Genomic DNA, 9120 nt, shown 5'->3' on the forward strand with positions numbered 1-9120 from the left:
CTCTCTCTCTCTCTCTCTCTCTCTCTCTCTCTCTCTCTCTCTCTCCTTTCTATTTCTCTCTCCCCCCTCCCCTTTCTATCCTCTTCTCCTTCTCCCTGTCTCCCCTCCTTCTTTTCATATACTTACTTCTTTCCATCCACCTTCACCCAATTCTTGCCTGTGGCTCCAGGAAGCTGTAGCATGCACAGTGACCATACCCTAGTAAAACCATCTCAGCAGATGGGCAAAACCAGGTTGAGGTAACCAACAAGCTTCAAACTTGTTGGTGAGTTAGGGGGATGTCTACCCCATACATGTGAAGACTTCCCCCCAGTGGGATGGGCAGATGAAAACAATTTGTTCCAATGGCCATGGGAGTGGCTGAAGCAGGAACTGTGGAGTGCTGAGGGCTTGGTCAGACATCAAAAATGCCAAGGTCATCCACTGCATCCCAGACCATCACCAGTTGTCTTGACTTTTTTCTTGCCGCTGAACTTCAATGACTCTGGAAGAGAGAATGAGGCTGAGAACTTTGTGCAAACTAGCCTCACCTAAATCCAATTCATCCACTACTCAAGACATCACCTGTGATGTCATTGGTCCTCTTCAAAAACAAAGGACAAACAACAAATATCAAATCCCATGAGAAGCAGGGCATCATGGTACAGTGGAAAGAACATTTGATTTAGAGGGACTGGGTTCAAGTCCAACCTCTGTCACTTATTACCTTAAGGATCTTTTGTTCTTCTAGATGAATTTTGTTACTATTTTTTTCTAGCTGTATAAAATAATTTTTGGTAGTTTGGTTGGTATGGTACGAATAAGTAAATTAATTTAGGTAGAATTGTCATTTTTATTGTATTATCTCTGCCTACCCATGAGCAATTGATATTTTTCTGATTGTTTAGATCTGACTTTGTGTGAAAAGTGTTTTGTAATTGTGTTCATAGAGTGCTTCCATTTGTCTTGGCGGGTAGAACTCTCAAATATTTTATAATGTCTATGGTTATTTTAAATGGAATTTCTCTGTCTCTTGCTGCTGGGCTTTGTCAGTAATATATAGAAATGCTGATGATTTATGTGGGTTTATTTTATATTCTGCAACTTTGCTAAAGTTGTTAATTATTTCAAGTATTTTTTTTAGTTAATTCTCTAGGATTCTCTAGGTACACCATCATAACATCTGCAAAGAGTAACAGTTTTTTTCCTCATTGTCTATTCTAATTCCAATTTCTTTTTATTCTCTTATTGCTAATGTTAACATTTCTAGTACAATATTGAATAATAGTGGTAATAATGGGCACCTTGTTTCACTTTTGATCTTATTGGTAATACTTCTAGCTTATCTCCATTACATATGATGCTTCCTGATGGTTTTAGATAGACACTGCTTATAATTACTGCATTCCTGGTATAAATCCCACCTGGTCATAATGTATTATTCTCATGACAAATTTCTGTAATCTCTTTGCTAATATTGTATTTAATTTTTTGCATCAATATTCATTAGGAAAATTAGTGTATAATTTTCTTTTTCTATTTTGGCTCTTCCTAGTTTAAATATCAGCACCCTATTTATATCATAGAAGGATTTTGGTAGGACTCTTCACCTATTTTTTTCAAATAGTTCTATAGCATTGGAATGAATTGTTCTTTAAATGTTTGGTAGAATGCATTTGTAAATCCATCTGGCCCTGGAGATTTTTTCTTAGGAAGTTCATTGATGGCTTGTTCAATTTCTTTTTCTGAAATGGGGTTATTTAAGTATTTTATTTCTTCTTCTGTTAATCTGGACAATTCATATTTTTTATTTTTTTAATATTTTTGTAAATATGCATCCGTTTCACCTAGATTGTCAGATTTATTGGCATGCAGTTGGGCAAAATAGCTTCTAATTATTGCTTTAATTTCCTCTTCATTAGTGGTGAATTCACCCTTTTCATTTTTAATAGTAGCAATTTGGTTTTCTTCTTTCTTTTGTTTAAATCGAATTAACTAAATGTTTATTGGGGGAACTAGAGGTGCGTGGCCTGGAGAAAAGAAGAGAATCTAGTGAGGATGTGATAACTGTTTTCAAGTATGACAAAGGTTATTATATGAGGAGGGCTTCATTTCATTCAGCTTGGCCCCAGAGGGCAGAGGTAGGAGCAATGGGTTGTTGTTGTTTATCCTTCATTCTCAAAGAAGACCAATGACATCATGAGGCTGATGTCCTGACTTTCCTGTGAATTGAATTTAAGTTAGGCAGAGTCGTACAAAGTCATCAGCCTTAGTCTGTCCTCCAGAGTCATCAGTGTTCAGTGGCAAGACAAAAGTCAAGATGACTGGAGATGGTCCAGGATCAGAAGGAGCAATGGGTGGTAGTTACAGAAAAGCAGATCTTGGTTCAATGTAAAAAAATTATTTACCATAAAACAAATCAAAAGTGAAATGAGCTGCCTTGGGAGGTAATGGGTTCCTCCTCACTGGAGGCCATCAGGCAAAATTAGATAACCACTTGTAAGATATGTTATAGCGGGAATTCATTTTCGAGTAAAGACTAGGTCAGTCCTTTCTAACTAGGCAATTCTGAGTGACTTGTCCAAGACCCACACAGGTAGAAAGTAGCAGAGACAGGTTTTGAACCCAGGTCTTTCCATTCTAACTCTAGTACTTGATCTACTCTATATATAGCACGGCCTATTGAAATAAGGTGGAGAATCTCATCTACCCCTTCAGATTTAGGTGAACACAATAATTATGACCCCTGGGGCTCAGAGAATAAAATTGAATTGAAGTTTAAAATTTATAAATCATAAATAAGCCCCATCTCTCGCACTATTCACTTTACTTTCCTTGACATTGGGCCCATTTCAGGCAAGGCAGAGAAATATGGCCACTAGTTTCATGGATGGCAAACTGATCAAATTTCACTGAGCTTCTCCAGTATACATATTGCAAGAGTGCCCCTTGGTGACTTCATCCACTGCCAAAATCTTCACTTGACAATAGCTGCAGAAGCAAACCCTAATAAGCTAAGTTATATTATCTACAGATTTCAACTAGACATCTTCTCCTTATTTCCCCTAACCCCTTTCCACTTGTTTAGAATGTCCCAAAATTCTATACTTTGGGATTAAATTTTTCCATGGTATGATCTCAGCCAAAAGGTGATTAAAAAAAAGTTAAAGCAAATTCATCCTGTCTAGTTTTGAATTAGAAGCAGATGAAAGTAACATTTTTTTTTTCTCTTTAAAAGCAACATAAGGATATTTTGGTGCCCAGATAATTCACTAATAGCTGAAAGTATCCAAATATCTCATCTTCACTCAGGAAGTCTCCTGGCTAATTATGAAAATATTAATTAAGTTAGGAGCAATTGAGAAGACGCTGCTTTTGAATCTGCTGAATGTATGCTAGTATTAAGTTACTAAGATATTTGCATGGTGTCAGGTTTCAGAAACATCTGGGAATAGATTCCTGTCCCGTGTAGCTATGGTTTTGAGTTGCTGTTTTAATGGGGAAATAGATAGGCACAATACTTTCAGCAGACTTGACCTCTGTTAATTACTCAGGCAGTATGATTGTTCTGATTCATTCAAAAATATTCAACTATCCCATGTTGGAATGGCTAATTCACTACAGAACTGACAGCCTCTTGTTCAATCCATTTACCATTGCCAAGAAGGGATGGAGGGCCAGGTAATGGCTATGGTTTTATTAATCAGTTTTAGGAGGCATGTCTAAGGAGGCAACGAGCTTGGGAGTTGGAAGACACATTTTGACTCTTCTGGGTAACTCTAGCAACTAACAGGTTGTAACAGGCTGAACATTCTTGAAAGAATTGCCCAGGAATTACATTTCAGGATGATTTGCCTTAGAAAAACACACCACCAAGAAGGCAGGGGGCGAAAATGTGAAGTTGTGTTTTGGTATCTTTAGTATATATAGATAATCGTAGTACTTCCAATTGATAGACACAAGAAGTTAGGGACTGTGACTTCATAGGGCTTTCTGACTACCAGGATGCTTGCTCTAGCAGATCAGTCAAGCAACAAGTATTTATTTATTAATCACTTACCATACGCTAGGCACTGTTCTGGGAGGTGGCAAATACAAGGCATACAAGGCAGTTTGGTAAGGTGGGGGAGATCAAAAAAGACTTCATGCAGAATATGGTATCTAGGCTGCATCTTAGAGGAAAAGTGGGACCCTATGTGGTTCAGGTGAGGAAGAAATTCATTCCAGGCATGGGGAACATCCAACACAAAGGGATGGTGACAGGAGATAGAATGTTGCAGTTGAAGAATAGAAAGAAGGCTAGATTGGTTAGATCCCAAAGTGCAGGAGAAAGAGTAACATCCAATGGCATTGGAAAAGTAGGTTGGTGCCTGGTCGGGTTGAGTTCACATTTTATTCTATAGGCAATAAGAAACTATTACAGTTGGCTAAATAGGAGAGTCATGAGGTCAGATCAGCATTTAAGGAAAATCACTTCAACAGCAGTGTATATAGGGTGAATTATAATGGTAGGAAACTTGACACAGGGAGATCAGTTAGGAGGCTGTTGCAATAAATAATCTAGATGAGAGACGATAAAGACCTAAACTAAGGTAATAGCTGATGAGAGGAGAGAAGGGTATGACTTGTCCATTCAAACATCTGACCAATCTAATCATGGTAATTTTTCCACAGTTCACAGGCTACTAGGTCTATAGCTGGAAGGAATCACAGAGGCAATATAGGCCAACTTACTCGTTACACAAATGAGTAAACTGAGGCCCAAAGGGGTTAAGTCAATTGTCTAAGGTCATGTAGGTAGGAAAATTGAAGCAGGAATTGAACCCAGGTACTCCGACTTCAGAGTCAATATACTTTTCCCTGCACCGTGTTGACTTTGTCATCATGTAGACATAGACATAGGTTACCTATAATTCTGCAGAAACTAAATTGTAATGAGAATCATGTGTCTTCAGTGCCAATGTGCCTACAACAGAAGAGCCATGGGAAGATGATTGGATGAAGGATCAGAAAACTTCAATGTATGTGTGGTTCTGTCCCATCTGTGTTAGCTTAAGCAAATTACTTTATTCCTTTAAGCCCTAGCTCAAAGGGATAGAATTCTATCTGTTCCATTCTTACATGGCTATGATGAGGTGCAAATTAAATTATATACAGAAGCCACCCTATCCCTGTGAGCTCTCCTTAGGGAAGCTATGAATATATACGGTCCACTGCCATCTGTTAAAAAAAATGCTTTGAAATAATGGATGAGCAAATTTCATCATTGACCAAAGTATCAACAAGCATTTATCTAGCACCTATTGAGGGTACAGGGGGCAGCTAGATGGTGTAGTGGATAGAGCACAAGGCCTGGAGTCAGGAAGATTTGAGTTCAACTCCACCCTCAGACACTTACTAACTGTGTGGCCCTAGGCAAGTCACTTAACCACTATTTGCCTCAGTTCTTCATCTATAAAATTGGGACACATTGGAGAAGGAAATGGTGAACGATTCCAGTATCTTTGCCAAGAAAAACTCATGGACACCAAATGACAGAACAACAATTATGTGTGTAAGGGACTGGGGATATGAAAATAAAAACTAGCATGGTCCATGACTCAATGAATGTGTTTACTTGAGGAAGAAAATAGGGGGCTACAACATATAAGCAGGTAAGGATCATGAAAAGGTAGACTATGATGACATCCAAGGAGATATCTAGACAAAGTGCTGTGGGAAAATTAGAGAAGCAAGAGAGATCACAAGTTGTCTTTCTTTAGCTCTGGCATCAAGCTGAAGACCAGGATAAACACAATCATTTTCAATTTGGTAGTGCAAGTAATGATATGATTATCCAAATTAGCATGGAACATCCAAGTAAACAGGCATTGTGTCTATATTACATCCAAATGAAAAGCTTAAAACTATTACTCATATGGCACTCAAATGGTTTCTGACCCATTTCACCCTATCTACCCTTGTAAACACACACACACACACACACACACAAACACACAGAGGCACACTACTCTTCTCTCTCAACTTCCCTGCCTACCTCCTATTCTCAAAGGAATTTTGACTCATGCCTGGACACACCCAAAGAATGACTTGACTGTTATTATAACCACAGTTTTAGCTGCCCCACCAAATACGTAAGATTTTTCTCTGATACAGACTTAAGAAAGCTTATTTGGAGCTTATTCTGTGTATTTGGGGAGGAAGCAAGAGTTCATTAAAGTAGAATAGCTGTAGCTACATGCTTCCTGGCACTTCTCTGCTTCTATTCAGCCTACACCTAAATAAGACTATGCATTCTGGGAAATGTAGGCTCAATGCATCTCCAGAGCCATTCTACCCTTACATGAGAGCAAAGTAGGGGTTAATAGTAAACACATAATTTCCCCTTTATGTGTTTATATGGCCCTATTTTTCTGTTCACTGGAGTTTTTGTTGTTGTTGTTGTTGTTTGTTTGTTTGTTTGTTTTTTCAGAAAAACCTGGCAGCAATCAGTTTTAGGTTAACACAACTGAAATTGGAGGAAAGGACAGGTAATAGAAAGAAGATACAAGTGAAAAATGTGTAGATATAGAAGAACACATGATTCAGCACAGCAACTGGTGCTGCAGCAATTCAGGGAATTCAAGGTAAGTCAGATACATTTTGGTGCTACTTGACTCCCAACTGCTTATACACACACACACACACACACACACACACACACACCTCTTACTCCATTCCTTCTGTCCTGTTTTTGTTTTTCTAATTATGTAACGATTCTGAGGAACTCTTCACCATATCCCAGGAAGGACATTGGGATAACCTCATCCTCCTGGAAGATCTATTTAGTATTGGTACTCTTCCTTATCACTACACCCTGCCTCTCTGATTGAAGGGTAGGACCATGAATTCCAAACCTCCACTTAAGAAGAGACCTCAGCTCAGGCATCTCCTCATTTTTCAAGGGGCTATAATACCTTGGGATTTCTCTGATTAACTTCTTAACCATGTTCCCCTGTCAGGTACCTTCTCTGCACCCTCCAACTTTTCAGCTTCCTTTTGTGTTTCATCTTCCCCATTGGATTGTAGGCTCTTTGAATGAAAAAAAAAACCTACTTTTCTTTTTTTTTAGTATCTATATCCTCCCTGCTTCGCATAGTATTAGGCACATAAGTAGGTATTTAATAAACATTTATTGACTATTATTGATTTTGACTCAGCAATGCCCATCTCCTGGTCCCCTTTATTTTCTTTTTTGCTTAACTTCTTTAGAGAAGTGAAACTCACCATCAGTGCTGATCATCTTCCATTGACATGGGTGGCCTTTAGTTATGAATTAGAAACTTCAATGCATTTTCTTCTTGTGGTCTTTTCTTTCTTTATAATGTAGCAAATAAATAGAAAAACTGGAAACTCACCTTTGTAATGAAAAAGGAATTCTACAATATTTTCCCCCAACCTCTCTTTCTGGAGCATCCAAGTTCTACTTTTAAGAAAATAATGGAGTTGGGCACTAGGCGGCTCTGATCTCTTGCAGAGGGGAGAAAGCCCTGAATTTCTCTTGGTTCTCTATGGCAGCAGAATCCACTATCCAACATGTCGAGCAAAAAGGCAAAGAAGAACACAAAGAAGCATCCTCAATGAGCAACTTCCAATGTACTTGTTATGTTTGACTAGTCACAGATTCAAGAATTCAAGGAGGCTTTTAACATGATTGATCAGAATAGAGATGGTTTCATCGACAAAGAAGATTTGCATGATATGCTTGCTTCCTTGGGGAAGAATCCAACTGATGTATACCTAGATGCTATGATGAGTGAGGCTCTAGGTCCAATAAACTTCACCATGTTTCTTACTATGTTTGGTGAGAAATTAAATGGAACAGATCCTGAAGATGTGATTCAAAATACTTTTGCTTGCTTTGATGAAGAAGCAACAGGCACCATTCAGGAAGATTACCTGAGAGAACTACTGACAAAAATGGGGGACCGATTTACAGATGAAGAAGTAGATGAGATGTATAGAGAAGCGCCTATTGACAAAAAGGGAAATTTCAATTATATTGAGTTCACATGCATCCTTAAACATGGAGCAAAAGACAAAGATGAATGAAAGGAATCTCCTATCTGTCAGTTATTCCTGTTTCACTTATGAATCATTCCATTCCTAAGGCTCCTTTTTTTTTCCCTGATAGAACCTGCTGCATACACTTAGATTCACAGCCTTGGCTTTTCTTTATGTATTTATTCTAGGCCCTTCTACCATAATGTGTTTGTGTAATCAGACTGGAAATGGGGATGATGTAAATTGTTTTGAAAAGAGGTTGAGAATTGAAAAAAAAATCAATGAATGTGAAAGCCCAGAAAAAAAGAATCTCAATATTTCTGGTTTTGCTGGATTTTTACATGTTTATAATATAAATGCTATTTTGAAATAAAGATTAAGTCAATTCAAAGTAAAAAAAAAAGAAAATAATGTAAATTGTTCTTATTTCCAATTTAATGCAGTTGATTTTTTTATTCCCATATGTACCTGAGGAAATGATAAGAGAAACCTCTTCACAAACACTTGGGAAGATTCTTAATGGTTCCCATTCACAAAGAACAAGGGCCGATCATGAAGTAGTGTAGTTGAATCCCAAATGAGGCAGCATGCCATGTCAGAACAAGCACTGGGAGGCAGGTGAGTCTACAATGTAGGTCTTGAGATGTTCCAAAGTTTATTTAGCCAGTGATTAAGAGGGAAAAAAAGTAAAGGGAAGGGGAGGAGTAGTTAATCAATCTATGTCAAAGTATAAGATATCCTTAAATCTTGCTCCAAATGGCATTTTTCTTCAAATTATCGAGTGAATAATATAAGCAATTCATATTTAATCACTATTTCTTCTACTTTTTAAAGCATTAGGTTTTTCATGTGTGGAGTTTTTTTTTTTTTTTTACATCACCTCTTCTTTTCTTAACTGTCAAGCTATTCCTTTTAACAAAGAATAAGAAAGAGGCAAGGAAATGTAGTTCAGAAAACTACCCAATGCATCAAATGAGTCTCACAATCTATGCAATATTCTTTAATCAATTGTTCAACAAGTATTATGTCCAACAAGTATATATTCAACTAAGTATCGGCACTCAGAATGTGCCAAATACTGTGCTGCCATCTGGACAC

At 37.7% G+C, this 9120-nt stretch overlaps 1 pseudogene; it reads left to right on the top strand.

The window, feature by feature from the left end:
* Positions 1-65: 65 nt before the first annotated feature.
* On the top strand, positions 66-8300 carry LOC114025079 (annotated as a pseudogene).
* The last annotated feature ends 820 nt before the right edge of the window (positions 8301-9120 follow it).

Source organism: Vombatus ursinus, unplaced genomic scaffold, assembly GCF_900497805.2.
Source record: "Vombatus ursinus unplaced genomic scaffold, bare-nosed wombat genome assembly UNPS02014826.1, whole genome shotgun sequence".
Lineage (NCBI taxonomy): Eukaryota > Metazoa > Chordata > Mammalia > Diprotodontia > Vombatidae > Vombatus > Vombatus ursinus.